Below are 6,128 nucleotides of genomic sequence, written 5' to 3' on the forward strand. Positions count from 1 at the left end.
ATGCAGAAGTCACAATACTGTCAAAATGGTCATGGGAACAGTAGACAGAAAGTAAGAAAAGAAAATTGTATTGTTACTGCTATCTATGGGGAAAAGAAGCGTCTTGGTTAAGCTGGGCTTAAGAATAATTGAACTGATATTCTCTGGAAAAGGCTAAAAATATGGGCTTGCTGTTTATATAATCAGTGACTTGTCAAGGAAAGGACTATAACGGCATGTCCTTCAGTTAGTCCTGCTATTTAGAAACGGAAGTACTTTAATTGCATTCTGAATCGTTGTTCAGAACAAAGAAGCTGCCAAATTTTGTTAATTCTACACTATTTTGTAACTAGGTAGCTTCCTTGAAAGGGAAAGCATTTGTCTTGCTTTCAGAGCAGGTAAAAGTGGAATTTCTGGTGAAAACTGGACATGTGGAATTAACATGTGGAATTCACTGCCACAGGAGGTGGTGGCGGCCACAAGTATAGCCACCTTCAAGAGGGGTTTAGATAAAAATATGGAGCACAGGTCCATCAGTGGCTATTAGCCACAGTATGTGTGTATATAACATTTTTTGCCACTGTGTGACACAGAGTGTTGGACTTGATGGGCCGTTGGCCTGATCCAACATGGCTTCTCTTATGTTCTTATGACCTGAATTCAGGCCAGGGTCCAAAGTAGTGTGCAACCAGTTCCATTCCACCAGAAGTTTTGATTGCCTGCTTCTTGAACAAAGTCCTCTGTGCCATGTGAAAATCCACTTGAGATGGAGGCAAGTTTCAAAAGCAATTTCTGATGTGGATCTTTGGATCTAGGCCAAGTTCGGTATATATGCAGTACACACATTCAACATGCGCATAGGAGGGTACACAGGAACTTTTTGCTTTGTGACTGCAGGAGACATACAGTGCAGTCTTGCGAGGAGTTAACTTCAGTCTTTCCTGATTGAAATCATTGGATTTAGATGGAAGTAATCTTGAATATGATTGCACTGTTACATACTTCCTTGAAATAGTGGATTGTTCTCAACAGTGAGCTTAACAGTAACCTAAGCCTCTGATTGCTGCAGAAAGAACAATGACAGTCCTTTGGAGTATTTTATCCAGAGCCAGTTTTAATTGTATTTGTGGCAACCATCTATTTAATGCTTGCTTTTACACATTAGTGATGTGGAAAGGGAGGAGGTTAATAAAACCTTACTAGAAATAAAATTTCATAAAATTTATTTGTGTTTTTTAAACAAGTTAATATAGATGTCCACAAACAAAAGACTGTTTACAATGATGAAAAAATGTAACATTCTGTCAGCACCATCCCTGCCCCATTACAGATAGAGGTGTGGTCGGCATTTTAGGATTGATTTTTGAAGACTGCATTGGTCAGCCTGATCACCAGTCAAAGCTTGGTTTGGATTTCTTGTTTTGAATCATTCAGTTTCTCAAAGTAGCAATTGGCTACAGCACCATTAAGTAACTGCACCAAAGTTTAGGAAATCTCAGAGAAAACAAAAGTTGTGATAAGTAGAAACTGAAAAGGTAAACTTGCACTAAGCTACATACATATTAGAAAAATAGTTGTCAAAGGATACCTCTCTTTAATCTGAAAACAGCATTCTTAGACAAGTACAGTATTGCTAGATAAAAACATAGTACTGTACATGTAATTTCCCCTTTTATGCATGAACTGCTAAGAAAATTCATAAATCAGTAAAGGTTAAATGAGTCTTGCTGGTGTTTTTAAACATCTGGGGGAAATTATAATGGTACATGCCTGAGTTGTATATTGGACACTGGGAATATAAGAAAGGAGATGAAATGTATTTCGTTTTAAGACCTGCCTTGGGTATATTTTACATCCAACCATATAACTTGCATAACTAAGAGCAGCAAATTTAAGTCCAATGCAAATTACACTACAGTTTCATGAACTAATTAAAAATAGCAAAGTAATAGAAGCTTCAGAAGCCTGCAGGTATAAGGAAAACATGTTGTGATTTTCAAAAACAGATGTCACACTAGAGTTTCAGGTTCTTTTGACTTGCTTTGAATATCACTAGCAGAATTTCAGTTTAGTAGGACTCACAGAGCTTAGCTGATGAGAAATACCAAATATTGTTTTCTGCCAGCTGTTGTAGTTTTAGAAAACAAGTTAATATGTATAGTATGTAACTTAAATATCTGCCAAGAATGGATGTCACATTATTCCATACAAAAGCACCGAGACAGAAATTCTTCAAAGTAGTGCACTTTCTATTTGTGATAACCATCTTAATGTTTGCTTGAGGTGATTTGATAGACAAGTTTTATGTCTTAGATAAGGCATTTTATACACACAGAATATTGTCTTTTGTTGTTGAAGCTTAATCCATGCTAGTAATTTAGGAAAAAATAGCAAACTATTATGTGAGGGAACATGTGAAGCAAAATACATTCCCTGGTTACTGCCAATTGGAGAATTATGCAATATTCTTTTTTGTGGATCAATTGAAAGGGGTCAGTATAGTCAAAGGAACATATTGGGCTTCAGGTATATTTTAGATGAAATGCTTTTCACTTGCACAAATACACTTGCAAAATTACCTATAGATCTGCAAAACGTCTAACAGGTGCCTGCTGAAATACTGGCCTGATGTCTTGTCCACGATGATCCTTAAGTTCTTTCCACAATGATTTCAGTAACTTTTTTTTTTTAAAAAGCAAGGGAGGTTTGCTACTTTTTAATTCTTGCATAATAGCAGAAAGGCAATCAGTATCTTTGTTATTTTCCTCATTCATGCCATGTTCATTTTTGCTGCAGGACATCTACATCATGAACTCTGCTCACCTTCATTGAGGAGTGTTTCTAACTACAGACCAATACCATTCAGTCACATTTGACTCCATTAAAATTAAAAGGACTTTGCCATGCTGAATTCATCATATATTAGGATTAGGACTGCAGTCTTTTGTTTCTAGTAATAGCTATGTATCAAAGAAGTTACATGATGCTACTATAATAAGGAATTTAATAAGGAAATTAATGTGTTGTGCATAGTCATAAAAACTGAAGCCTGATTCACACATTTAAAGCCTATTGTCAGAGCCGCCAGAAAATCCTGCCCATGTAACCTAACCAGTTAGTAGCTGTTTTTGTCCAGTTATTGCCAGGTGCAGGATCCAGCTTTTTACTACGCTTAGAAAAATTGCTTTTTGAACACTTTCTGAAAGCTGAATCCTCTGCCTGGTGGCAGATAAACAATATGATGGACTGAAGAGTGGGTCAATGCAGAATGTTCGCCGTTTCCCTCGGCTACCATCTGCTCAGGGCTCATATGAGATGTTATCTAATCATGTTCTCTTCACTGAAGCAGGTTGTGTCATATGCAATGGCAGTTGTACTGTAACAAAATAAAACCTACACCATATTGCATGATGAACAGTGAAGAGGAGGTTGGGCTTTAAGCTACACAGATTCTAGTGGTATTATAGAATAATGCATGGCATAGTCATTTTAAACTAGAGCTCTTAATTGCTATTGACTCTTCCTGTTCAGGCAGAACTCGTCTCTACTGTCACCTTCAGCAGCTTATTAGTGACATATACATACCGTTGCTGTTTTTAATCAAATGTTAGTAGGGATAGTTAAAATTTTAGTTCTTAGGCCTTTAAGATTGGGAGTTTTAATGCCATTTCTGTATATAACCATATCTGACTTGATGAGCCGTAATGAATTATGGTTGACAGTCCAGCATATATTGTACAGTCCAGAAGTTCATCTTGGCAATGTGGCTGCAGAGCAAAGTGACACAAAATGTTGATTGATCTGTTTTCCCTAGTTCTCTCAGCCAGCATGTTCAAGTGAAGGAACTTTGAAATCATTGTGTTATCATTTGGAACTTCTCACAGCAAGTAGCAGGGTGATGGATGTGAATCAGCATGTCATATTACGGAAGTGGAGAAGGAAATACTACAGCTTTCTGAAATAATAAGGCTTGGGCTAGGCCATAGGAAAATAATAAGAGTTTGGCAAGCTCCCATTCTTCATGAAATGAAGGTTTGATCTGATGGAGACAGTAGTATTTCACCTTTCTGATACTAGAAACTGCGGTGATCATTGTTTCACTATTTCCTGTAGTTCACATAAGCAATCCTGGCTACAGCTGAAGACAATAGTTAATGCACAAAGACTAAGAATTTTTTCCAAAGAGGCAAAAAACCTCATGTGCTGGTAAAGTACCAACGAGACTGTTATATACTGTGTTCCTTCGTCCAACAAAATATTCGATGCTTACTAAAGTGACCCTAGTGACCAGTTAACCAGTTCCTATAATCTGAACTTTATAGTTTTTAAAAAAAATGAAAAACAAGTGAACTAACTGCCAAGTAAGATCCCAGTGTTAACAACTGTGAACTTTAAATCAATTGTGAATTGGCATAAGCTTTGTAAGTGCATTCCAGTAAGATGATGATGAAGAAGATATTAGATTTATATCCTGCCCCATGCTGAATCTCAGAGCGGTCACAATCTCCTTTACATCCCCCCTCCCATAACAGACACCCTGTGAGGTAGGTGGGGCTGAGAGAACTCTTACAGCAGCTGCCCTTTCAAGGACAACTCCTGTGAGAGCTATGGCTGACCCAAGGCCATTCCAGCAGCTGCAAATGGAGGAGTGGGGAATCAAACCCGGTTCTCCCAGATAAGAGTCCGCACACTTAACCACCAAACTGGTTCTTAACAGTGAAGTCCTAATACATCGTCCCAGTTGTGAGTCATAACACACACAAGTAGAATGAAGCTATAATTCAAGCCACTCTAATGGCTTCAGCCAGAACAATATACAGGGGAGAACAGGTTACAGTTGTTTCCATTCTCCACCATCACTTATCACAATCCGAATATATCTGTGGTGGGCATAGAACACAAGTTGGTGGTAGAACACATAATTTGCATGCAGAAGCTTCCAGGCTTAATCCCTTTATCCTATTTTAAAGAATCTGGGTTGGCAGATTGAGAAAGAGCTACTAGTCAAGAATAGGCAAAATAGCTTGTATGCACCAATGCTCTGGTGATGAAGCAGAAGGCGGCTTCATTGCTCAGAACCTCCAAGGTGTACAATTTCTCTTTTCAGAAATAGTTAAGAATGGATAATCCAGCAATGAATCTGTTTCTGCATTTACTTTTTAGGTTGGCTAGAACTACCTTAAAAGCATTATTTGGACATACATGAACTTTACAAGCAGCCCAGGGAAAAATCTGGGCTGTTTTATCTCTCAAATAGACATTAACATGCACAATGTTCCTGATGATTGTGAAGTCAGGATACCTATTTGACTATGATGTAACTTCTATGCTTTTAGCCACTGGAACAACAGAATTTCCCAGTAAGTGAACGTCCACTGATGCTCCCAAGAGACTGGTAAATCCAGAATGCATATCAACACAATTTTGAAAGTGCGAGCCATAAGCTTCCATCCAGATTAGTGGAATCAAAGCAGGCTTTAACAGCTTTAAAAATAACCTCAATATAGGCCACAAGGAAACACTAATGCACAAAGACTTAAGAATTCTTTCCAAAGAGGCAAAAACCTCATGCGTTGGTAAAGTACCAATGAGACTGTTATACACTGTGTTCCTTCACCCACAAAATATTCATTGCTTACTAAAGGGAGAAACATGGGCCTGAAGCCCACAGTAAATTTTCATTAATGCTGTTTTTCCTTTCCCAGCTTGCCTTTCATGCTGTTTATAGGCTCTCCAGTCCCTCAGGAGCACCATTTCAGGTGGGAAAGGGAGCAGGAAGGCAAGGAAACTCCACTCCACTGGCAGAAATGCCTTCCTAGGAGTGATATACTATGGGATTCACCTGGTACACTCAACACTGGGTGACCAAAGGTTAACCAGTGTAAACAAAGCAGGTTCAATTTCTTCAGACTTGCCAATTTGACGGAACAGTAGGTAGTTGCATTGTCCCATGAAAAAAAAAAAATCCAAAGACAAGTAGTGTAATACCATATTAACAGGATCTTATCAAAATACCCCAAAACAGTGCCAAGCTGTTGAGTTCCCAAGTACTGCCACGTACAAAGAAGGTAGGAAGAAAGAACCATTTCCAGGCTATATCGGTAATGCGTTGTGAATCTGTCTTGCTTCTATTACCAATCTAATGAACA

This window comes from Heteronotia binoei, chromosome 6 (assembly GCF_032191835.1).
Source record: "Heteronotia binoei isolate CCM8104 ecotype False Entrance Well chromosome 6, APGP_CSIRO_Hbin_v1, whole genome shotgun sequence".
Classification (NCBI taxonomy): Eukaryota; Metazoa; Chordata; class Lepidosauria; order Squamata; family Gekkonidae; genus Heteronotia; species Heteronotia binoei.